The sequence below is a fragment of the Drosophila virilis genome, chromosome 3 (assembly GCF_030788295.1).
Source record: "Drosophila virilis strain 15010-1051.87 chromosome 3, Dvir_AGI_RSII-ME, whole genome shotgun sequence".
NCBI classification, from domain to species: Eukaryota; Metazoa; Arthropoda; class Insecta; order Diptera; family Drosophilidae; genus Drosophila; species Drosophila virilis.
The window spans coordinates 15,781,053-15,807,750 of NC_091545.1; the positions used below are offsets into that span (position 1 = coordinate 15,781,053).

Genomic DNA, 26,698 nt, shown 5'->3' on the forward strand with positions numbered 1-26,698 from the left:
TTTCAATTTAAAAAATTGCACGCAAAAGCGCCACAAATCAAAGGAATTGACTTTGCCAGAGGAAAGGAGGGGGGAATGGGAGAGCGAGCGAGCGAGAGAGATAGCAAAAGCGAGTGGGTCTCTACAATAAATTTCAATCTAAAACTTAACTAAAGGCACAGCTTCTGTTCAGCTCTTCTGTTTGGTTCAGTTGGGGCGTGAAGTTCTGTAAAGTAGTGCAAATGCAAAATAAGTGAAGAACGCCAGAGAAATGCTTCAAGCCCCACGCCCCTCTCCCCGCCCAAGCCCTGTTCACAGCCCTATAGCTGGCCCAATACACGCTGCAATAAATCTCAATTGAAATGCTTTTTGCTCTGCTCGCTTTGCCAGAGAAATTCACTTCAGCTTCAATGGACTGCAATGGCATGCTTCGTTGTTAACTTTGATGCGTTCAAAAGAAATCAATGGCAAATAGTTCATACAACAAGTTCAAATGCAGCGCGTTTTCTGTATGCGACCCACAAGATACCCATTAGTGCATTCTTTGCAATTGGCATTAAATGTGCAAAACTAAAACCGAACTGTGTTGAATGCGTACTTAACTATTTCCTCTTCACTATATATGTAGGGTATTACAGCATTGAAATACTCAATTCGCTACAAGTATAGCCTTTCTGCCCGTTCAATTCATTGCTCTGTCTAATATACCCTTTGATTACAGTGTAAAACGTTTATAACGCCGCCTTTCGTGCGCTTTGAGCAATTGACGGCATTTATAATTAATAAATGCCCCCCTACACAGGGCAGATGGCTCAAAGAATAGAGAGCTTAAGAGAGACAGAGAGAGAGAGAGAGAGAGAGAGAGAGAGAGAGAGAGAGAGAGAGAGAGAGAGAGAGAGAGCGAGAGCGAGAGAGTCGCTGATTAGTGCGCCTCAACGGCAATGACAAAGCAATCAAAACACTTGGCAAAAGCATTCGCACAGTGACCAATTAAAATGCACAAAGCCACGAAAAGGGCGCCCTCTGTCGACCGCAAACGCCAACTGATGTTTGATTACTTTCACGCATAGGAAGTAGGCACCGAAAGAGAGGACAGTCTGCATGGGTGTGTGTGTGTGTGTTTGTGTGTGCGTGTGTGAGTGTATGCTTGAAGCAATCACACCAAATAAATCATTCAATGCATTTGCACAACTTTTCGGTCGGCCATTTTGGGCAACAACAACGCAAGCCAAGAGCGAGATGGGGAGGGGTAGGGGGTGGGGGGTGATATAGAGAAGAGCATTAAATGAAAGGATTGGAGAAGTTTTCATTGAGAATTATTCATGTGGTTGTTGGCGGTTTGTGGTTAAGAGCATTTCAGGCAGGCTGCGTAACGGGGAGGCAAAAAGGCGGGGAGGCTTATCTGTCATCAACCGCATGCAGTTTAGTGGCTGCAAAGGAAATTACTCGACTCGACGGCAAAATGGCCACCGGAAGTTGGTGCCCAACGATAGATTAACGATGCGTAGCTATGTAAATTGAAGGTGTCGAAAACGTGCAAAAATCATTGAAGCCAATGGAAATGAGTCTATGTAAACGAACCAATATGCGTACTGGCTGTGGAAAACGTGCAGAGTTCACAATCAAAAGAAGAAAGAAGAAATGATGAGGCTTGAAATTGTTCAATTGTAAATAGATTCTTCACATTTTCTCACTGTGACGAATCAAAGAAAACCATTGCCAAATGTATTGACAAACATAAAAGACGGAAACTAAAGCGCATTAAATGCCCCAAAAATGCATTCAGTTCGTCTATTGCTGCTCTCTGTCTGGCAGCTGTGAAAATCCAATTTAGCGAGCGGCTAAGCGGATGTAGTCCTGGCATTAGCACAGAAGAAGAAACAAATGGTCACAGGCACAAAGGAAAGCCAGCGCAGCACATCAAATGAGGATGCAGGTCAGCACGGCGACTGGCACTGAGCCGGGTCAGGTCACGGCAGTCGGCGTCATTAGAGCGCAGTGACAGACATGGATGTCGCTGGCATTTAAGTGACATTGCATTGCGTCTGCGTCTGCGGCTGGTCCTGCTCAATTGACACAGTATGTGTGTGAGGCGGGTCGCAATGTGCAGAGATTTATAGAAATTGTTCGCTGTTTAGACAATATTATGGCTCGTTTGTAACTGTTGACAAATTGCTCGCCAGTTTCTAATCAATTTGGGCTATTGCCGTACAGTTCAATAAACCAGCAACGCCTGTCTGTCAGTCATGTCATGTCTGACGGCGATTGCCAAGCGAGGAGAAAAACTTTTTCTATTTCGAAAATTGGCTAGAAACGTACAAATAATTTCAACAAAATATGTGCAGAAACACGCCACGTCAAATTGAAGGCGCATTTACCTTCACCAACACTCACTCACACACAGTTGGGGTAAATACTGCAAAATATTTATAAAATTTTCTTCTAGCATTTATGCAGTTCTTAATACAAATCATCCAAAACATGGGGGAGAGACTGAGAGAGCGAGAAGAAAGGGAGTCAACCACACTGTCAGCCGTCAAAACTTGTCAATTTTCCATATAGTTAAGCAATTTCGAGCAGCATGATATGCAGGCATATGATTGAGAAGAGGAGGGGTTGGGTATTGAAAATGGAAAAAGCTGCGAAAGTACTCGTAAGAAGCATGCAGCTGATTTGGCATGTGATTTATGGGAAATTGATTAAATGTTTGACATGCAGTCGTTGTTGCAACCAAGTCGAAGGAGCGGGCGATGCAGCGCGTGTGTCTTGTGAGGGATAAACGCTGCATGAAGTGGGTTGCAAAGTGTAAATAATAATTGACAGTATGAAGAGTAAGTATTTATGTTAAAAAGCCGGAAGATGTTATGTACGAAAAAATGTGCAAAGACAGTGATAAGACGTAAATTCGAAAAGTTGCACTTACAAAGTACCAAAAGGGCGGGAGTCTGTTGAAGAAGGCTGCAAAGCGGTTTGGAACCTCATGAATTAGACGTCGGCATTCCAATTTTACTTATTCTTTGCTAGAAAATAATTTACTTTAGGCCCAACCAATACATTAATCTAATCATAAGAGGTTGATGCTTATTTTAAGCTGCGTTAAAATGTAGCCCTTATTTGATTTATGAAAATATTTATGGATTACAATATTTTCAGTACAATGGGCACTTATAAATCAAAACTTCAATTAAAGTTTAAATTTAAAACAAAACAGGTTTTGATAGAACTGAACAGATCATTGTTAATGAATAATTTGGGTCTAGTCGATTCTTTCTTGGCCAGATCGAGTTATTTTCAAAGGTTTGCAAGAAAGTTTATTTGATTTTAGAAAGCTCATCTAAAAAATATATTACCAGCTATGAAGTAGATAGAGAGATGCGAGCAGGCTAAGCAAGAGAGTAAAGGAGAATCAATTGAATGATTGAGAACAATATTGTTAAATTGTCATGGCTGATATGCTGTTATGCTGATTTATGATATGCATTTATGCTCTACAGCTATTGACATGCCAAACCGACAGATATGTCATTCGTGGAGCGACTTGCAACAGCCTCAACAAGCGGCAAGTCGAAATGCCAAAGGGGCAACTAATCTTAATCTAAGCGTCAGCAGCACCCATCTATATATACGTCTGTGTGTGTGTGTGTGTTTGTAGTGGCAACTGCGATATAAACCGCCTGATAGCACAACATGGCGACAACCAACAACAAGAGCAACACGAGCAACAATAAACGGCAACCGTGCAAACATGAAGCGGCAGCAACTCAAATAAATCGTTGGGAATCGAAAGAAATGCGCCATAAAACTAGGGGACAAAAACGCGTTGACAGTTTTAGGCAAGCTGTCGATCAAAAGCAAAGAGCCCAGCCATTGCTTTAGGGCATGGCTTGAGCAGCAGCAACAGCAGACAGCAACAACAACAGCAACTGCAATTGTTGCTCACAATTCACACCTTGCCGGGGCGTAGCCGGTTGTAAAACGCGCACAATCAGTGCTTCAAATCTAGAAAAATCAACAAAAGAATTGAACTGAAGTGAATACCAGCCAAAGGCAGCCGTAGGCCATGGCAAATGCACTCGTTGAAGAAATAATATATACTTATAATATGATAATAAATAAAAATTACGATAGAGCAGGCGCGCAGAGTAGGCTCAATGTGGCCGATAATAAATATAGTTGGATGAGACGGGAGAGAAAAAGAGAGCTACAAAGGGAATTAATACAAAGAAAGAGAGAGATCTGTAAGGGAAAAACGAGAAGGAACATGAAAATGGAAATATAGGCGGATATTCAAGATTGGCTGAACTGATATTAATTATGAGATTTATTTAATATTTATTAAAATTTTATTTAGAAAATTTATTCAATTTCCCAAAAGTTCCTTTTTATTTTCTATATCTGCGTAAAACTCAGATATACTTTAGCTAAAACGTATTCAAGAGCTGAGACATTTATGACAAAAGTCATCAGAGCTGAAAGCACACACAGGCTATGCACATACACACACACACGCAGACACACACTCTTTGGCATTTGATAGATATATGGAATGCGTATCGCGGTGAGATTGAGAAATGCAATAAAATGAAATTCAATAGCAAAACTAATAAACTGCAATTGCAACTGTGAGCTGTGTTGTGGCTGTAGTTGTTTTTATATGCTTGTGTGTGTTTGTGTATGTGTGAAGAGGGGTCTACTCGGGCCAGGTAAACGTTGCCAGTATTTCTATTTACCTTCAGATACAAACGTTGCGCTCCCGTCTAGCACGCACATAAATCAATGCACACTTGAAAGATACGCCAAGGAGCTGCAGTTGGGAGGCACAAAAGCTGTCGTCGTAGTCGTCGTCGACGTTTGCAGTTTTGGCTTATGGTTATCTCGGCAATTGCCGTTGCAGTTGCTGTGGCCTGTTGGGATTGGGTTTGAGTAATAGTCGGGCTGAAGAACGACCCAAGCGTTGATAAGAGCGCCGCGCCGAGTGGAGCACAGCCCGTTGACTACTAAAAGCTTAGAAATGAATTTTAAATATTTTATCGATGCGCTGCGTGACTCACTTGAGGCCAGACAACGGCAACGATGGCGACAACAGCGACCATAATTCCCGATGGACAGCCATATCCACATTGACATCGGAGCGCTCGCATTTTCATCAAATGTAAGCCAAGCTCGCCGCAGCGGCAGACCCAGACATGCACTGACATTCCCCAAAAGCTAACCGAATGCTTCAATATATATAACAGCATAACAAATATATGTGAGTCACGTAGCATGTAAATGACTTGGGTGACAAACAGACTGCGGCAATAGCAACAACATGGTCGACTCCATCCTTGTCGGCAGTCAGAGCTTGTCACATTGTCTCAAAGCACAGCAAAAATTAGGAGTAAGAGTTTTTTTCTTCGTCTTCTTGTATGTTCGGCTGGTTCCTTTGGTTATTCGTGACACGCGCCAGAGCACAAATTTTCGATTTATGCAATTGAGGAAATGGCCGGACAGACAGCTCGGAGATTGCTTTGCCCACCACCACGACCAAGCACAGCACTGTTGCAGCCGACCCATAATCGTTTTGTGGTAAATGCGAAATTAATAATTAAGTAGGCGGCAACTTTTGTCAAGGATGAAGCGTTAAGTATTTCAATTGCCACTAGACCGGATACCAAGCATGATTCACTTGGGCAAGGGCTCAAGCACTCGGGCTTAGAAAAGCGAGGCGCCATCAGAATAATTGGAAACTCAGCTGTACACGCAAGCGTCTAATGTTTTATAGAGCCGAGGGATATCTAACTCAAAATGTTTTACCAAGGAATACGACTTAAAGCGAAACATACACCTTAAATTAAAGCACATACTACTCTGTTAACTAAGTAAAACATTACAGAAAACTCTTTCTTTAGAGAATTTCTTTTTTATATTTTTTCTCAATTTTTTTTAATATTTTCCCCAACTGTTATGCCTATGTAAATATTGTTAACTTGGACCACACTTGATATATCCAGCTAATATTGCTCTTTCAACATAACACTTTAGTATGTGTGTGTGTGTGTGTGTTACCCAACCCATTTGAACCCACACACGTTGAAGAATTTATGTGCCTGGTATGTCTCATAACTTAAGATACAATTCTTTCTGTATCTTTATTTTGTGTCTGTTGCAGGCACTGTCACATATCCACATATATACATTTATATATATATATAAATGCCTACATATGTGGCAATGTCACAGATTGCTCATGTTTGGGTAACTTGAGAACGCTGTCCAGGCATTTATTTCATTAGCACGCAAAATGCAGATGAAGGGGTATACAGAACGCATAGTCTTTGATGAGGGGCGCACAGGGTAAAGGGAGGGTGGGGGCAGCATTGCGAGCCCAGACGACAAACGACAATATTCATTAAAAAAAAAAAAGAAGAAAAATTACGTATAAGAAGAATCATCGTAATCATTGGCTAACCAGTCCCTCTCTCTCGCACTCTCCCTCTCTCTGTGTATAGGATCGGTGACCAGGCGATGCCCGGCGTGCGATAATCCCGCGACATGCGCCCCAACCTCAAGTCCCCGAACTGAACCCGACTCCTCCTCGACTGCTGGGTGACAGAGCGTTTGTAATTTATTTAACTGCATTTTTGTGGATTCGATTTCCGAGGAGGCAACAAGAAATTTGTATACGCATGACACACTCTTCCACAGTATGTGTCTGTGTGTGTGTGTGTGTGTGTGTTTGAGGAGTAGATGCTAAAGATACGCGCCCATTGGAGAGCCAACAAGATGCTGGTGGCTGGTTCTTGTATCATGTTCGCTGCAGGTAAAGATGCCAGGCCCGCGATAAACAGGCATTCAGATAGCCAGACGGACAGAGCTGAGTGTGTAGTGTATCCTGCGCGTGTATGTATATGTGTGTGTGTGTGTGGCAATTGTACAAGGCAAATATAAATATTTATGTGGAAACAGCAGGCGTTTTGTCAAAATATTTGTGTAAGTCGGTAGGAGACAGCGCCCAGACGCATCGACAATTGACTCAAACCCGACATCTTTGGTTTGATTTTCTCAAGAACATTTCGTACAAATTGTTTACAACAACAAGAAAAAGATTATTTGTTTGTATTTATGTGCTGCAGGCCGCATCACAGTTGAATATTAAGTCATCCTGCGCTGTGGCCAAAAGAGTTTTGTGCGAGTTTTGAGTTCCGCTTAAGCCAGGTGATCCGCTTGCCTCCGGCCAGGTGACGGTCGTGCCAGTTGTGTTCTGCTCTGCCCCGCAGCGAAATGGGGTTAACATGAAAAATTGCAGGGCTTACGAGCGGACGGGCGAAAAACGAGCGCCTTGGCATTAGGAGCACGCATAATCCTTTCGCCTGTCATAGAGCTGGCATTGTATTCTATGCCCTTCCGTGACCCCCGACCTCTGTTGCCTTTTGCCGTGCTGCAGCTGTTCTCCTGCCAAATACCCGGGGCAAACAGCCAAATGCCCTTAAATTGGGCGCAAGCGTATTTGTTGACTTTTTTAAGGTTGTTTCTTATACAATGTTTGAAAATATTATTTCCAATTCAAGTTCTAAGTTATATATGTAGATTAAGTAACAACCCAGTTGTAATGAGTTTTTGTTCAAATTGATATAACAAAGATGTAAAGAATTTTCCAGAACGCAATCCCCAATTTTCAGTCTTTTCTCTTCAATCTGAATTTAAGATATTTTTTCATATATGAACTATTAAGTACTTTCACATGGCCGGAAAAGCGACGCAAGGAAAATGATAACTCTTGTTAACTCTTGTTAAAATTTCAAAATCATGAACTACAATCTTTTCTAAATTTAATTTCAAGTTTGATTTTTGCAGAACTTTATAGAACTGTATAGTTTGGATTCCTCAAAGTGCAACTGCGAGTCGTATATGCCCCTTGGACAAGATTTTTATGACTATATGCTTGTACTTTTACTTTTCTTTTTATCTTAGTTGATTTCTTTTCTTTTTTTTGGGAGCCACCGCTTTGCGGTCGACTTGCCGCATTATCCTATTTTATTTACTGCTAATGTTGCGCTTTGCCTCTTAAATCGCATTTGCAGTGATTTTTTTTCGACATAGCAACAACAACAGGAACAAGAACAGCATAAAACACATCATTAATTTAATATGAAGCAAACCAGAGAGCGGTAGAGTGAGGGATAGAGAGAGGATGGGGGGAGGGCGAGTAGAGAAACGTATCAAACGAGCCAAAAGTCAAAGGACTTAACTAGCAAAAGCAACAACAACAACAACAACAACAACTGCAACATGAGGAAAAACAACAGCAAAGCACAAAAATTAATTTAGCTTAATTCGTCGACGAAACTTAACTTGAATCGTGCCGAGGGGGCCAAGTTGGGGCTAATGGAGTGAGACCTTCAGCACGAACGAAAACATCCAGGGGCAACATGAACCGAGTGCCAGGAGCAGCAGCTGAGTAGCTCGAAAGATTCACCATATACATGACTCTTCTTGCTGGAGGGGGCGGGTTGGTGTAGGGAACTCTCGGCCAGGAATCCTTTAATCCCATTGCTGCCAGTTTAATTATGTAGTTTATTAGGCGGAAATGAAAAAGCGAAAGCCAAAGGCGGAAACGGAAACCAAACGACTTTGCCGACCAGCGCCAACTCCGCGACCCCTACAAAGTATACACACATAAACCCGCCCACTTAACTGGAACTACTTTGCATAGACTGTGTGTGTTGTAAAAGGTTAAGAAAAGGTTACTTACCGTTATTCGGTAGCTGCACTCAATAAACCAGACAAAAGTCAGGCGCTGCAAAAAGAGAAAGAAAACATGAATAACAAAAAAACCAGAGAGAGTAAGTATATCTTCTCAAGCCGAAGATTTAATACCCTTGCGGATATTTGCCTAATGTTGAAAGAAAAATGAAGCTTGTACTAGAGAAGTTGTTCATAAGAACTCCTTTTAAACTTATTTTTTACAGATCAGATTTTGCTCAAATGCAAGGAGCATATTAAAAAGCATAAATGCCAAGTTTTGTACAAAAAAATATATATCAACCTCTTTTAAAGTAAAATACTAGTTTGCATGTCCCTACCGACTCGACTGCTGATACTGATCAGACTATATGTATTTATAAAGTTCGAATCGTTCCCTTTCATGCTTCGTGATCAAATTATAATACCCACTGCAAGGGTGCAAAAATAACAGCATAGAAAAAAGAGATGCGGAAAAAGGTTAAAGGTTGTGTCATTGTTTCAAGGCTGAGTGCTTTATATTTATTGTAAACGCGCCGCATTGAAAATTTGTTGTTCTGCTTTTCTTAGGCTTTTTCTAGCTGTCGCTGCGGCTGCGGCTGCTACGTGAGGCAGCTGCAATTTTCCAGTTTTGGCTCTCAGTTTTCGTAAATTGCCGCACAATCAGCATAAATTTTGTCTGCGCCCCAAATTAGGCGGCACAGTTGCTGGGGCGTGCCAAGGTAGCTTCAGACTTCGAACCAGAATCAGGTCCATAGAAACGGCCAACTATGCAGCACAAATTTGTGCTAATGAGTTTTGAAAAGGGATTTGTAGGTGGCTGCTGGACCCTTAAAGCGTCCTTCGACCTGGCCAACGTTTGTCGAATGCCGCCTGCTCATTTGCTATTAGGTATTGGCAGCTCGCCTGGCCAGCTAAGCAGGTCAGTTCGGTTCGGCTCAGCTTGGTTGCACCTGACCAATCCTCCCACCCTCTACACAGCCTGGCTAGTCACGTGTGGCAAGTGCTGCTGCTGCTGCTGCTTTTGCTGCTGCTGCTGCGGCTGCTATTGGTAATTGAGTTAAGCTTTTGTGCTCCAAAGTAGGCCATGCCACAGGCTTCACTGAGCCGTGTGGCAGCGATTGCATCACAAGATGTTGCCAAAGCTCTTTGCCACTCAATAGAAAGTTTTAAAACACCCGGACATGTACATACTTGCACTCATACACACACGCACACACACACGCACACACACACGCACACATACTCGCTTGAAAGTATGCCCACATAGGACGTGCCAAAGTGTTGTATGCACGCAAAACCTATGTTTAAAATTCCGCGTTCATGCATGTACGAATTCATGATTTTCTATTTATCATAAGATATTTAAAGAAATGTTTACATAAATGGGAATTTGTTGAAATGTTTTCTCTTTCAACATAAGGTTCTTTGGCCAAAGATATTTCTTGTTGCTTGAATTAGTTTTGGTTTGGAAATATTTCAAATTATTTTTAAATAATTTTTAATAAATAGAAAGGCGTTTCGACTTCCTTATTTATTTATTTTGTGCATTTTATTCAGCGTCGGAAAAGCCAAAATTTTTCTTAGCGTATTATGCTATTGGGGAAGCGTTAATGCTATCTGAAGCATTATTAGTTTGAAAATATTTCAAATTATTTTAAACATTTTTTATTTAAATATAAAAATGAAATGCATTCTCGCTTCCCTAAAATTCTAATTGTTTTCCTATTAGTCAAAATATGACTTATGCTTTATTTGACTATTCAAAAAATACCCATAACCCTTTTTGAACAATAAAATATGGATATTGCTTTTCTCTTTTCCCATTGTTTTTTTTTTATTAATCATGTATGTTCTGGTGAATAAGTTTTGATTCTGGACTTTTCACGTTTAGCGCTTACGCATAAACATGCAACTCGGTGGCGTTGCATTTGGGCATTTGGTTTGGTTTGGTTTTGGGTAATCCAAATATGGCAAGTGCCATTGCTATTGGTATGGCTGTGGCTATGGCCATTGCCAGAGTTGAGTTTTGGAGTGCCAAAGCACTAGACACTCGCACACAATGGAAAGTGCATTTCCATTTGCGTTTTGTTGGCGAGCCGGGTTCGGGCGGGTGGTCCAAAATCCATACCCAATTGAGCCACCAGCCAGGCGCACTTCAAATGTTATTGAAATATTTATAAGTTAGACACCAGGCAGACACACACACACCCGCACACACAGTGGGAGCTCAACACTTACAGCAATCAAATGCACACAATAAAACATTTTCAATAACTCTTTCGACGCTGGGCCGGGTGCCATTAAGCAGCCTAAGCACCCAGCTCCTGCTCCATCTACTCCTGCTTCTGGTTCTGTTGCAGCACCAGCTGCTCTCCTGCCCGCACACAGTTACCACACAATTTTGGGTTTAGGTACTCGCAACTGCACTTGAATCTCGCACTGTGTTTGTCTGTCTGTTTTGTGCCCCACTGTGCAAAAGCGCGCGGCCCGCCCAATGTGCTCGGCTGCACTGTGCAATGTCAATGGGTTAAACTAAAGACTGAATGCAACAGCAGAGAAGCCAGGAGAGTGCGGGTGAGGGTTAGAAAGAGAGGGCAGCTTTATGTGTTTGTGCAACTCAAGTGGCTATCAATCGTTGCCATTGCCGTTTTCGGTTCTGGTTTTTAGTTTGTGGCTTTTTTGTGGCACTGCGTGTTGATGGAATTATTTGCAGTTTGAAAGTTTTGTGTTTGTTTGCTTTCCTCCCGAATTTTTCGTCTAGTATTTTTAGTTAGCTGCATTCGGGGCTTCATATGAATATAGACGAGCATTTGATTGCTTTGGCAACATGGCCCAGCTATTGGGCTATTGGGCATTCTGTGTTTGGCTCTGGCTCACTGCTAAATTACTAACGAGTTTTTCACAGTTTGGGCCGCAAAATAAATGCAAGTCACGTACAGCAGCCGCCACGGGATGAAAGGGCTCCACAGTGCCAGCAAGGACATTGTCAACACAAAGCCGCCGACTGCCGTCCTTGCGAATCCTGCCCACCCACTGGCTGCTTGTCTGCTCGTCTGTCTTGGCCGTCACTCAGCGGCGCTGTTTGTTTGTCAACACAACGGCAGGCAACAGCAACATCCCGAACCCTTCACGCAAAATAAAAAAAAAAAAAAAGACGAGAAAAGCCCTCCTCATTGCACGTAAATTGCGCAAATCCTTTTAAGGGCAAAGCAGCCGCCGCTCTACGCGCTTTTCACACCACCCTATGCTTTTAAGCTAGCTATCTCTATCGCTCATTCTATTTTATTCTGATGCGCGCCTCTCTATGCGCTTCACATAGCCGTGCACGTTTAAATACGCAAACAGCCGACGAGGCTACGTGCTTGGAAAATAATTTAAAAGCTCAAAAGGTGAGCAAAGCAGCGCGCATAGGCACGTCCTAACAACAACAAACAACTCACAACAGAAACAACGACAACAACAACAACGACAACAACAACAAAAAAACAGAGCGGCAACAAAATGGCGTAAAAATCCAACAGCAGCTCTGCTTCTTGCTATTTGTTTGTATATTTTTTGTCTGCATTTTTGTTTTTCATGTCCCGTGTGTTTGTTTTAAAAATTTATGAAAATTTGTTTTTCCCCAAAGCGTCGGCAACTTGGAGGCACACATCAAAAGGCAAAAGTCGTGCCGGGCTCCACAATGCAATCGGGAGCTGGCAAATCAGCCCAGCAATTTGCATTTTCAATTTGCAACAACAAACACGCAACAAACAACGCTGATGGCAACAACAGCAACTACAGCAACAACAATAAAGAGCCAATCCGGCTGAACCGCACACCAAATGCCGCCTCAAATGCGACCTAACGAAGCAATAATCAATTATCAATAAATTTAACGGAAGCTACACAGTCCTGCACCCTGCCCACCCTCAATCCAGGCACAAAGTGCGCCCAGGGAAAGCTGGGCTGCGGCGGAGAGGCGCTGATTACGGATATGATATGCGGTGGGGCTGAGTCTTTGAATCTTCGAGACTTTTATCTGCTCCGTTTGTCGTCTTTATGAGCTGTCGCTACAGTTGCACGTCCCTCCCTCTCAGCCACCATGCCCACATTCCCCGCCAGCCGCTGCTTTCAATGCTCACGCCCATTCAGGGCTTTAATGACATTTTAAGCACATACACACACATAGACCTTAAGGTAGGGCAAAGGAGAGGGCCGCACGACAGGCAAAAACAGAGTCAAATTTGTGTTTATGCGTGGCTCAAAGTTATGATTGCGAATTCAGAAAGTTGGGCATTCAAATGGGGCATATTATCGTTCTGCTTAAATGATATGTGAATAAGTTTTATTACGTTTCATTTAAATCACTTCAAGAAGAGTTTCAAAAATTTATTTGATTATTAAAACGGAAGCTTAAACCAAACCAAGCTGTTGGGCAGGGTTCAAATGTAGCCCGCATTTTGTATATGAAAATATGTATGGCTTACAATATTCTCAGAACAAGGGGCAATTATAGGGCGTAAAGTTAACGTAGAACAAATTAAGTATTTCAATGAAAATTCGCAAAAAAAGCATATTAAAATTCACCAAAATTTACGGAAACCCAGGCAAAATTCACCAAAATTTGAGGCAACCCAGCTACAAGAACTAAAAGGGCAAGTTGTTGGTTTGAACCAGCGACTAATTTTTTTTAAAGGGTTTAGAGCCCTGTATTAAAATTTTAATTTTCAATTACAAGCAAAGTATAATTATGTTGCTGTATCAACACAGAAATAATCGAAGGTAACGGAAACTTTAATTCGATAACTAAACTAATCTAAACATTTCAAGCTATCGATTTATTCTGTCAGCATTTTTCAACACTGCTAATGGGTTGAGGACCTTAAAGCTAAAAATTGGACTTTGTCCCGTCAATTGTTGGCTTTGAACTAAAAGATGTAAATTTTGCGCAGTTCATATCAATAAAGGCCGCTCTTTTTGCCACAGGCGGATCAACTGCTAACTCTGGGCTTATTCTGATAACCAGCTACGCATAAACGCATTCAAGCAATGACAGCGACACCTTAACACCTAGCAGCACCTCTCCACCTGGAGACTTTCTGCTGTTGCTGTTTCATCCTTGACTGCGCTTTGGCGGCACTTGCTTTCAGCTTTCTCGCCGCTGCTGCGCCTTGTGTTGGCTCTTTTGCAAATTACTTTGCAAAAATGAAGCGACAGTTGCTCTGCCTCTATAAGATATGCGCAAACACTCGGCAGCAAAGGAGCCAGGAACCAGGATCCTAGCAGCCAAGCAGCCAAGCAGCCAGGCAGCCAAGAACTCGACTGAGCACTTGCCTACCCCGCGGCAGCAGTTGCAGTCATTGCCATAGCCAAGGTGTTTGCCCGTGTGCCTCTGGCCCCTGGCAGTTGAGAAATACCGTTCCGCGTGCAGCTTCTTGATAACCTGCCCGTGGCCTGTGGATGTGGGTGTGGGCGTGGCCATGGCAGTTGCATATCCTGCTGAATGCTCGGCGCCCTGGCTTCCATTTCTCAGCTGTCTGCCAGCGCTGGCTCTGCCTGTTTGCTGCCAGGAGCCGGATACAGGCAAAACAGCAACGTAATCACCTTTTGCAATTAATTTAAGTGGATTTAGTGTGCAATGGTTTTGCGTATTTGCTCTAGCGCTTCCACTACCCCCAGCCCACCATCTCCCGCTCTCTCTTTGCCATCCAAGCCAAGCTAACAAAATGGCTGACTAAAGGTGTTGATGAGCTGTGTTTTGTTGCCATGTTGCTGGCAAATGACTTTGACTTGAGTCACAAAAAGTGCGGGAATTTGCCAGACTTCGAAGCGGATGATCATGGTTGCAATGGGCTTAGTTTAAATATTGCACCTGCACCTTGGCATCACAACTTTCCGCTAGATTAACTGCTAGAAATTTGAATACAGTTGAGAGAAAACTTTGCAAAACTTAATCGCATTTGTGTCCCACATTTCTAGCTTTTGCCAACACAAATATTCCATTCATGATTCACATTTATGCTGCAATATATTTTCTATTTTCCTTCAGTCATCAGCTCCACATACTTACACACACACACACACTCATGCTCATGCTCATCATATTGTTTATTTTGAAGTTCACGGCTTGGCTGGCATTTCCATGGAAACTTCATCTAACTCCACTCTGGCTGCCCATACGGCCCATTCCGATGCCGATGGCAGCTGCTCGGTTGCATTTGATTTATATTTACTTGGTCCGATGTGCGCTCTGTGTCTTGGGTTGACGTTGGCATTGTTGTTATTATTACCATGTCTAGTTGTCTGGGCATTCTACTCATTTTATGTACAGTAAAAATTCACATAGTTTATATTGACTGGAAAATAAATACAAATAAATAAACAAATTGTGCGAGTCAGGCCGGCACGTTGCGCATACGACGCGTTGTCTCCGCTTGCAGTTAATTTGTAGAGCTCACGTTGGGGCCCCAGCCTCACTTCACTTCACTTTGGGGCTGTTTATCTTAAATGTTTACGCTGTATTTTCACAACGGCATTTTCGTAGAAGTTTTCAATTGTTGCATGAAGTGCACCGTGTCTAGAAAAATTTCCCGTGTAGGCGGATCAAGTCCCCACTACCCTACGCCGTAGCTTCTTCTATTATACATTTGCCTGTTAATCATTATTTCAATTTTGAATTCCTACACTATGCGAAGCTGTGCTACAGTCCCTGTTTACTTAGCCCGACTCGTCTCATTACGAATGCAGTCGCAGATTGCAGCTCTAAACGAAATTAACATAAATTTTTATGAGCTCTTCCCGGTAAACGAGAAACGCAACGAGCATAAACAAGAAGAAAAAATATATTTCCTCGACGACTCTGGGCCATGACTGTTTCATTTTTTTTATGCTAAACTTTGGTAAACAAAACACAGAAACTCGAGTGACTGATGAACTAATGAGTTGTGTGCCACTCCAGCTACCACTTCCCAATCTCAGTGCACCGTCCGCCAGTCGGAGTCGTTGTCGGAGTCCCTCTCCTAGGCCTGGTCACATTATCGATCGCTAGTTCGACCAGAGTCTGACTGTTCGCTAAACTATTGCCACTTGAGCATTGCAATTCATCAATTTATCAAACGTTTGCACAGCCAATTCAATGACGGGCCGCCCGGACGGGCCCACAATACCCAGCCGAGCCCAGCAGACGGTATCTGGCTGCCATTCAGTATGCTCTTCTCTCTTCGTGCTTTTTGCAAATCATCATCATTCTTTTGTATCGTCATAAAGTCGTTTGTATCTATCAGAAACTGGAGTTCAAGTTGGGGGTTTGGGAGCGTCTAGTGCTTTGAAGTGTAGTCCATGACATGTGGGTTTCCTTCTTCATTTTTGTTTTTCTGTTTTTTTTTTTTTTGTTTTTTTTTTTTTTTTGTCTTTCTCTTGTTGTGTGAAAGAATCATTTTTATTGGTTGCTCCAATGGCTAGACTAGTTTTTAGCGCACATTGCAGCAGCTGGCGAGTTGACCAAACACGAAGTTTGGGTCGAGATTTATGGGGCTTGGCATTCAGGCTGGCTGACTAGCTTGCATTGGGCGAACGTTATTTTCAATGGTTTGCGTTTTGAATTTTTTGTTGGCTATTAGTTTAACTGTCTCTTTGAATGCCCGTTCTTTATCGATGGCTACTTGATGAATGTACTTCTATTAATCTATCTTAGCTGGCTACTGCACACACACACTTGCATATGCACTCTCATGCCAGAGCATTTAATTTCTTTTAATACTTCTTGAAGTCGCATCCTTAAGCGTTTAGAAGGCTCAAGGCATATTGAAGGGGTTTTGTACATCCACAAGGGGGAAGTCTTAGTGGAAAACTTTCGGCTTTAATTAATTTTGCAGAATCTATATTTATCCACCCCACTGGTTTAAATTTATTTGATACTAGGAAATGGCTCGCGCCCAGGTATGAGACTTAACCTAAATTCGTGTTTTATTTTTGATATATAGATGTAAATATGTACTTACCCAGAAATTTCAATTTGAAAGCGAGATTAATTTGTTGCCATCTCTTAGTAGGAAAGAGATATAGACATTCCTAAAGGAAATAAAGAAAAAGAGATTTAGAGTCAAGGTAATTTATAAGGTCGTAAGCACAACATAAAATCAACGCTTGACAACGCAAAAGACTTACTACAATATTTGAGAATCGCATAGTAGGGTATTTTCCTTTCAAATTTAATTTTTGCACAGCAAGAAGTAATCCTTAACCACTTATTTTTATTGCACTTATAATCAATGCCTACTTGAATTCATGAGAATCGCAGAGTAGGGCTGTTATTAATGTATTTTCTTAAACTTGCTGCGCAGAAGGAGGTAAACTTGGTAAGTCCTTATACCTAAGACATATAACATACATACATGCATTTATTTGAGTGTTAAGTTTCTCTGTTTCTATACTATATCCACGATTAAGTTAAGCTGATTCCCCGAAAGCTTTGATATTGTAGGGCCATCAACATATTATAGCTTAGGGTAACTGAAGGAGACTTTAAATATTCGCACTAACCAAGCGAATGAGCCGGTTGTAGGGCTCTGGTCTGTTCCCTTGTTGCACATAGCCAAACATCACTAATTTGCTCATTTCAATTTCATTAAGTTGGCAGCACTGTTTGCATATTAGCATGCCAAACAGTCTGTACCTGTTCCAAAGGGGGAGAAACAGTTGATGGGACACCTGAACAGCCCTCAGCTGGCCAATGACGAGTACGATGATGACGATGAGCTTGTGGCTCGCTGTTGTCCAATGTTGTCTACCGAAGGGCAATAACAACACAAGAGCCAAATGAGCTGCCGGCAATACGGAGCCCAAGACAACCAGTAACAGAGACCTGGCAACGGACAACTAAGCAGCAGCAGCAGCATCAGCAACAGCAGCAGCTCGCAACCCAAAGGATGTGATTCCGTGTTTTGTAGTTGTCGTTGTCGTTCTTGTTGTTGTCGAGCTACCGTCTATGATTCCAACACAAACTGGGCATATTTACAAACGAAGCCAAAGCCAAACACACAAACAGACCAAGAAGACCAGCAACGAGGAGCCAACGTGAATTCAACAAGAGTAGACCACAGCCTAATCGCTGTGTGTATCAACAGCAAAGTTGGCAACCAAATGTTGTTGCACCAGGCTGAAAACAAAGACTGCAAATGCAGCTTGGCTCTGATAGACTCGACAGATGCTCTGTACATACGCAAACAAAGCGTTCAAAACGAGCTTGTTTCAAGAGCTGGCAGAAGCTTGTCACAGATTCGAATTCCCAGGAAGGCAGGCATATTGTAATGCCTCATAGCAGGCAGTTTTAAAGTCTTTGCTTTAAGAAAATATATTTCTCTCTAAGCTTCTTAGAAGAATGGAGCTTAGGGCAATGAAGCAAAAAGTTAGTGGTTCAAATTCCCGGCGGAAGTATGCATTTTGTAATGTCTCGTAGCAAGTTTAGAATTATTTGAATTAAGAAAATATTCCCATTAGTGCAAACAAATAAAAAGTAAGTGGTTCCTCTGCATAATTATGCATGTTGTTATGTCTCGAGAAATTCTTCGAGAACACCCATTAGCTTAAACCTACCGCTGCCAAATATCTTTTGCTCTTCGCATAACATTGGAAACATATATATATATAAACACTTTGTATCGCTTCGCCATAAGATATACCCCGTTTTAGTCTTGGCTTATGATAATAAAAAAAAGGGCTTGCAAGCGAATAGAGTCGAAAACAGAAGAGGGCCGCATAATTGGCCAAGTGGTTCGGGCCTGCTGCTGCAGTCACCACCTGGACCACAACTCGCCAACCACAGACAGGCAGCGGGCGAGCAGGCACAACATCCGAATCAACTTCAACCTTAGCTTCTATCGCTGGCTTTGCATCTCGAGACGAGTTTGGCGAGGCAATAATTTTATTTTTAGCCATCCTCCTTGTGGTCGTTCGCCTGGCTAACTGGATGCCTTGTTGCCTGGGCTGCCGGGCAGGCCATAACGACTTGCCGCTTGTGTTATTATCTCAGGGCATAAATTTTATGGCCAATATTCACAGCTCCACCCACTGTTGAAAATGTTTTTTGTGTGTTCTGTGCCGCTGCTCCCTCCGCTAGCCAATTGCGAAAATTATTTGTGGCCATAGGCCCGCTCATATAAATTATGCAAAGCCGCTCCGTCTACAGCAGACCGAGCAAATTGATTTGCTAGGGGAACACTCCGACTGACAGTTCGCACAGTTGGTGACGGATTTGCAGTGGGACACCGGCTTGGCCGTCGAGCCGAGCAAATCGCTTAGCGCCACTTTAGGACAATTGACATAGCTGTGGGAGATGTTTCGACTGTTTCGGCTGTGACTGCATGTCTGTCAATCTTTTCTACTCTGTGACTTGTTTGACTTCGCCACATTTTTTGTTTTGCGCCAACTCAGCAATAGATTGCAGCCACATTGGGCGCAGCTTGACACAGTCACAATCCACATCTAGCAGCTGCTGCTGCTTTTCTTGTTGTTGTTGCTGCTGCTTTGCCAAGCCGCAGAACAAGTTTCCATTACAAATTCCAAAAGGCATTGAGTCCACGCTGCGGCCAAGCCGGGTTGAGTTATTAGAGCCGTTTGGGTGTCAACCTCAGCAGTTTATTGTTATACGCTTGCACCGGGTATTATTGTTTTCTCATAAAATGTGCAACACCTCCAAGCCCACTTAATGATATATCTATTCTGGATCCAACTGTTTTGCTAAGCTAGTCTTTCAGTATCAAATGCACATATGGGAATCTACCGAATCGGACTAGTATATCATATAGTTTTAATAGAAACAAGATATGTGAAAAGTTCTTACTAGAAAACATATATGCTCTATAATATATTTGATATACCATGGGATGAGCATAACATATAGGAAGAAATTTATAGGAAGAATCAATTACAATTCGGTTGTAGTTCAAGATAATTTCAACAAACTCCTAGAATAAAAGTATCCCCTATTACCTCAAGTTGAATAGAAGTGTATTTTTTTCCGGCTTGCCAAGGGGACAACCACTTTTCTAGTTTTTGTGTTTTTTACTTTTCGGCATTTATTTATGCTCATATTCAGATTTCACAGCAACAACAAATTGTTGCTAGCAAAAATTGACAGTTGAAATTGCTTACAAGTGGCACGAAGCGCTTTTGGGGCTTGGCGGACACTTCGCCGAGAGATCGACGCAGCGGCGACTCATCAATAAAGTTGTTAAAATCTGCGACAAGGGCCACTTGGGATTGACGTCTGCGAATGGCGAGACAGCAGTGGGAGCATCTAAAAGAGGTGGGCTTTTTTCTCTTTCTTTCTTGACAGCTTCAAGTGAGAGACGCAAAAAAAAAAACAAGTTGAACTTGTGGAGCGCCAAATAGATTTACCAGCGAAGTACGTTATAGAGTAATTTCACTGTTCCAAATGTTAAAGAAATATCAATTTGTGCAAGAACTTTAGCTGTCTTGGTGCTTGGCTCATTTGGCTCTACCTCAATAAGCGAAAATAAGATGTACAATTTGATTTCTCTATATTAACTGACTATTATCGAATCGTTAGCTGTCAGTCCTCACTGTACTTACAACTAAGCACCTACGAAAATATTTTGCCATGAACGACAAAAAATTGTCAGCTGACTATAAAAAACAAAAATATTCCATATACGCGCGCCCATTTATCCAGAAGGCTTCACAGGAGAGGCGAACAAAGCAGCCGCAAGGACACATGGCCTGGCCACCCGGCCATGGCGTGGCCATAAAGTGTCAGCAATTTGGGGAACTTGGGGAACCGGTAACGGGCGGCTCTCGAGCGGTTCTCCATATCGTGCTGGGGTCGTCATATTTTATGCCCAAATAGTTAAACGAATGCACAAACACACATAAAAAGAAAAGCTGGAAAATTGCTTGTAAAACATTTTTGTGTGTGACATTGACAGAGGGTGGGAGGGCGAGAGGCAGATGGCGACAGCGAGTAAGGCAGAGAGGCAGAGAGATGGAGAGAGAGAGGGGACACATTTATACCAAATCTCCGGGCTACGCAACACATTCCCATAAATCACAAAAAGCATTTCAATTTTTTTCTCAGCGCTATTTTTTTTGGTGCTTGCCTACAACAAATTCTTTTTTTTTTGTTTTGCTGGCTACATTAATGCGCCTACACACACGTGTATGGGGGCGGGGACGGGTAATGGGGCTCTCTGGTATGTAACTGACAGCCTATTTGCGCCTCGGCAGCCATCGTCACCGCTAGGAGCTGCCGCCCAATGCAAACAGTGCCCGGCTCCTGGCAGGCGGTGGCTTGGTTTTAAGCTATTTATGATTTTAGCGTCAGATACCCTTGAATTCTTCATTGAGGGGTATATTGAATTCGAATGGATCGGAATTTGGAATTATGTTATCTCTATAAACTGTTTCTCCTGACTATACAGTCTACAGCCTACTTGAAGTTATCTGTTGCATGACATTCATGATTCATTAAAATGTAATATAAATAATCCTTTTTAAGAATAATTAACAATTATAACTGAAAAATATAACTAAGAAGCCCCTCTCTCCACATATACTTGCAAGCCTTCAGGCATGCCCTATTTACACACCCGACGATTGCAGGGTATGCAGAAAATATTGTTATGTACGTACATTATTTGCGCGTCTAGGGTATTTTCATAGCTGCCAATATCCTTTTTTTTTTATTTGTTTTATTTTTATTCTGGTCATTGCATGCTTTATTTTTATTTTATTTGCATGCTGATTTTTCCGGGCCACAATTTGGCAGCACAGTGTTGTTTATATTGCTGATGCCCCAGGCAAGGGGACGGTGGTTCAGATGGTGAACAGGGGTGCAGCTCGTGCAGACTCGCGAATGTTTAACAAATGTGTGACATTTTTGTGTGGAACGAAGAATTGGACAAGTCGGGGTAACATCAGGAGTAGGGAGCTGAAAGCAGGGCGCATTGAAACAGGGGACTGGGAAAAATGTGTGCGCCTCTCGACAGACTCTCGACTGGCGCTGTCTGTTTGCTCTTTGCACACGCGTTTGGAATTGATTTTTATGCTGTGATTATATTTTCGAAAAGGTTGACGATGAGCCTGAATCAAGGCTGTGGCGGTTTGGGGCGCGCTACACTGTTTGTTTGTTTTTTTTTTTTTTTCGGAGCAACAACAAGAACAACAAGAGTAGCAACAATGAAGTGTCACCAACACGCTTGAAAAATAAAAATATATAAATTAAATTGTGCGTTCATGTTGTTTTAATAGGCTGCCCCATCGTCTGCTGTGGATGGGCTGCAGGGGCAGACATACTGGCAGATGCTGCACGGCCTGATAGTCGACGGTTCGCCACTTTTATGCGCCTTGTTTAACGATCGGAAGTCATATTCATAAAAATATGTCAATGAATTGTGAATTATTTATGGCTACGACATGAGAAAAAAAGCAACCCTAACAAGGCAAATAAATAAATAACCGGGCATAATAGCTTTTAAAGCGTATGCATAACTGTGGTATACCTTTACACTCGCAAAACATGAGTAACTTAGAGATAATATCCAGCTAGTTTGCAGATCGATTTCACTTTGCATTGTGGTCTGGAATATGGTATTATTTGGTTTATTGATTTGCGGTAATCAGTTTGTCAGCAGATCCCAATATACCCTGCCATAGCATTTGGCATGGGTATCTAAATTCGAGAGGTTTTTCAAAAAATATACGCCTAATGGCCGCACGGACCGAGCTGAAAAGTGTGTTAAGAGACGCGTTGGCTAAATTGGATTTTGCTAGTGGAAGGCCTTGCGCTCAATTCATGAAACTGAAATTGAGACTGAAACTAAAACTTAATTGCAATTAAAGGTGAGTCGAGGACCAGCAGCAGCAGCAACACCTTCTATTTTGCTAGGCGACCTACTTTACACAAACACACCCAAAAAGGCTGGCCGGAGCAGGTTCCTGGCCGGTTCCGGACGTCAATGTGTTGGCCAAAGGCTGAAATTTCAAACGACAATTAGAAAATTTGCAAATTACACGACGGCGACCGGTCGGAAATGTGGAGAGCGGATATTTTTAATGAAAAGTGCGCAAGGAAAAGCAAAGCGTAGAAAACTTGTCAGCCAACTAGCTGTCGTTGTCGTTGTTGTTGTTTTTGTTGTTGTTGTTGCTGTTGTCGTTGTTGTCAGGCGTGCCCCAGGTCCGGTCTGGCAGTCGCAGCCAGTTTCGGGCTCGCTGCATTGTCAGTCCGTCGATTCGACTTGCCATTAAATTATGGCCCAGAGAGGGAGCCAGAGATCGGCATCCAGCGAGCGGGTGTTAACTTGGTAATTTTATGCCTGAGTTAACATTTAATTTGTGTAAATGATTTTGTGGATTTTATGCCGCGCCATTAAAATAGGAGTCAAAAGACAAGGGGCGAGAGTTTTGTCTTAGCAGCGACCTGGGCCCAAGCGCAGCTGGCATTTTGATGGCCAGAAGATGCCCTGGCAAGATCGATGGTTCGGCAGACGGACAGCTTAATGCCGCATGATTTGTGCGCCAAGGGGAAGAGAAATGCATTTGTATATCGAAAACATTTGATTGCAACAATTTCAAGCCCTTAACTGAATGTATGTATGTATTTTATAATTGGCTTTTTGTGTGTTATAAGCTTAGAGGTGAAAAATATGCCAGCGAAACTGAATATGCATGAGTCCAAGTGGTGACAATGCTGACTCAACCAACTTGTGTGAGGGTTTTTCTGCATTTTCACATTATGCAATCAGCTTAAATGCATATTGCGCATACGCCACGCTGACCCCAGCTGACAATGTCATTTTGGGCGCCTAATGCGACGCTCATTTGAAACTCATTTCATTTTTAACACTCTGCTATGCTCCATGCTGCCTCAGACAGCGGCAGCGACGTCAGCGTCGATGTCGACGTCGACGTCAGCGTCGTCGCTTTACGGCTCGTAAAAAAAAAACTTTTTTGGCGCCGCACATTATTAAAATTTCTTTATGACAAGCGAGGCGAGAGCCGCACCAAAGAGTCAAGAGTTGTCGACAACGACGCGACAAAAGGCATAAAAACTGGTAACGAAATATTTGTGTTTGCCATACCCTGCAGTTATGTGTAGCTAAAGGGTATATGCGCCGGTATATGCGGTCTTAAATAATTTAATTCTTATCGCAATACCCTGTATATGCATGGCACATCTTTCTGCAGAAGTTTTTTACAGTTTGATTAAAAGTCTTAAAGCTATACAAACTCCTTCCCATTTACTCTACAGCAATATACAGGGTAGCTGCTGGCTCAGCATTCGTTTTGATTTACATAATTGTCTTTGATATACCCTGTAGGCATCTGTTGCCAAGAGGTACATGCATTGCACACACAACTTAACACTTCTTCCTCAAAATAATACTGCAAAAGTTGTCTAGTCTACATCTCCAAACAGGGTAGCTGCTCGTCTAGCAATCATTTTGCTTTGTCGCCACAAAACAAAAATTTGTTTTGGTCTTTAGTTTTTGCATAAATTAACATGAGATTTATGTGCCCGTTGCCATTTGAAACCGAGCCAAGCTCCGAGATAGCGCCTAACAAGTGGATGAAAAGTTAAGGATAGCCAAATAATAGTCGACAACAATTTGAGCCGAGGTTTCGTTTTTGGTTGGACTTTTAAAGCCAATGCGAATTTTTTGCTCGCTGCGCACGTGTCTGGCATAGGAAGGAGCTGCTGGCTTGGCAGGAGCTTGAGGGAATTTTGCCGACTTAAAAAACGCAACTCTTTACACTTTTGTTGTTTAACTTGGCAACTTTGCAGCCGTCTGTCTGCCTTTAAGTGCGGCGCAGGCAACCGCTATCATAATGAGAGTTTTCATTAAGCAGTGGAACGAATTTTATGTGCATATTTAAGTCACATTTTAACAAGACAGAAAACAAAGCAGAGCGCGACAACAATCAAGAGATGCGCTTCGTATATGGCCGTAACGCAAACTTGTTTTTAATTAAAACCTTTCCGTTTCGAATCCCAATTGCCATTTAAAAGATCGTACAATTCGATTTGAATATTTAAAAACGCATAAATAAAAAAACGCCAGATAAAGTCGTGGCTGCTGCTGCTGCTTATGATTTTTAGCAGCCAATTGAGGCAAAGATTTATGAAGTGAAATTGCGCAAAAAAAGGCAGTCAATAACCTACTAAAATTGACACGAAATCAAGTTGGAATTTAAATAGAAATCTTGAAATAGTTGAGAATAAGTTTGCCATAGAAAATGATAGTTGAAAAGCTCTCTAGGGCTAAGAAAATGGAATTTGCAACATTTGTATAGGAAATTATTTAAAGACAAATCAAAAAAAGTTAAACTTCTGTTGATAGATGTTTAAATACTCTTGACTAACTCTAGGAATAGTAAAACTAGTAATAGTAAAACTGAAAACATTTTCCTATATAACCATATGATCTTTTAATATGTGAGGAGAATGCTCAAGTTTGTAATTGCCGTACTTGATTTATCTTACAAGATGTTTCTACAAGAACATATGGGATCGACCGTTCCTTTGACAATTTAATTTTGTGATCCGGCCAAGTTGGACATACTATGTACTGTCTGTAATAGTAGCTCTCATAGGCCTACAACTTATAGATATTTAATGCTGATCGAGAACATATATAAAGTTTGAGATTCTTCCATCTCCTTGACAGACATATAGTCAAATTTATAAAATCAGGCAGTTTCTCTCTCAATGCGTTAGACATTTCGTGACTTACGTGAATTTACAGCAAATGTTAGTTAATGGAACAGAACTCGTCTAGCAATTGAAATGGCAGCCTCATTAGCATTAGGAATTATGTAAAAGGGATTTTGTTTTTCTGTGCTCGTGGCATGCTTCAGTTTTGGTTTCCGATGCGGTTGCCTGGCTGAGTTTCTTTAAGGTCTTGATATATTTTCTCGCGGAAGTCACGTAGCGATTGCACAATTTGAAAATGAGTTTTGTCGGTTTTACACAAGACTATAACAAAAACAGAAATCATTAATGTACAACACCCAACATGCCACATGCCATATGCCTTATGCCGCATGCCACATTCAACATGAATTGCTGTTCTTTCTGTTGCGGTCAATGGAAGCCGCTGCAGGAATTGAGCAATTTGCACGTCTGGTTAGTCAAAACAAAGTAAAACAACGAGCCCAGTAGGCGTCCAATGGACAATTGGACACATAGCGACCATCTAGCATACAGAAAACAATTCAAGTATTGGGGCGAGTACAACTATGAGTACCAGTACGAGTACGAATGCAAGTATGAGTACGAGTACCCTTGCTAGGTTCGTTTCCAAGAAGTGCCATAAATTCGTCAATTATGACGGCTGAGCATGCGGACGCTCGCATATGCAACACGAGGGGAACAGTCCTCTTCCCGGGTGTGCCAATGCCTGGTCAGACTGACAGCTGTCAACAATTGAATGACCAATGGTCAACTGGTCGAGATCCATAGATGGCTCAACATAACTTGATTAGAGTATAGGCATATAGAAACTATACTAGACGAAACTCAGCACCTAAAGTTGTATCCCTTAAACAAGTTATCATTGTTAAATATATATTTATGGGGTGTTTTACAAAATGTTTTTAATTAGAATCCCATTTCTGCATTTTCGCATTTAACAACTAGCTTTGATATAAGCAATTATGGTTAGAATATTTATATTAATTCATCGGATATTCAAATTCAAAACAACTTTGGAAAATTAAGACTTTTCTTGACTTCTCTTTTCTTTCAGTTTTGTTAGTAGAACTTAAGTGATTCCCATAGTTTTTTCCGAATTTTCATAAATCGAACATGATCATAAGAGCTGCGCACTATGGACGCAATACAATAGACCCTCGATAACATAAGCTAAGAGCCCCCATATTTCCCATTGATAATCATAAAAAAATGTTACATAAGTATAATTCCAGACTGTTGCCAAACGAGAATGTTTGATAAGTGCCCAAGCTATGGCTCCATACGGCCATCACAGCAATTCAA

General features: G+C 41.9%; 1 protein-coding gene across 1 annotated transcript in view; it reads right to left on the reverse strand.

The window, feature by feature from the left end:
- The window catches only part of LOC6623963 (frizzled-2), a 112,861-nt gene that overhangs the window by 35,648 nt on the left and 50,515 nt on the right, over nucleotides 1-26,698 (reverse strand). Inside the window, exons 4-5 of the mRNA XM_032434983.2 lie at nucleotides 16,689-16,758; nucleotides 8,714-8,758 (exon numbers count right to left, since the gene is read on the reverse strand). The gene's annotated coding sequence lies outside the window, so the exon portion shown is untranslated. The remainder of the gene's footprint in view (nucleotides 1-8,713; nucleotides 8,759-16,688; nucleotides 16,759-26,698) is intronic.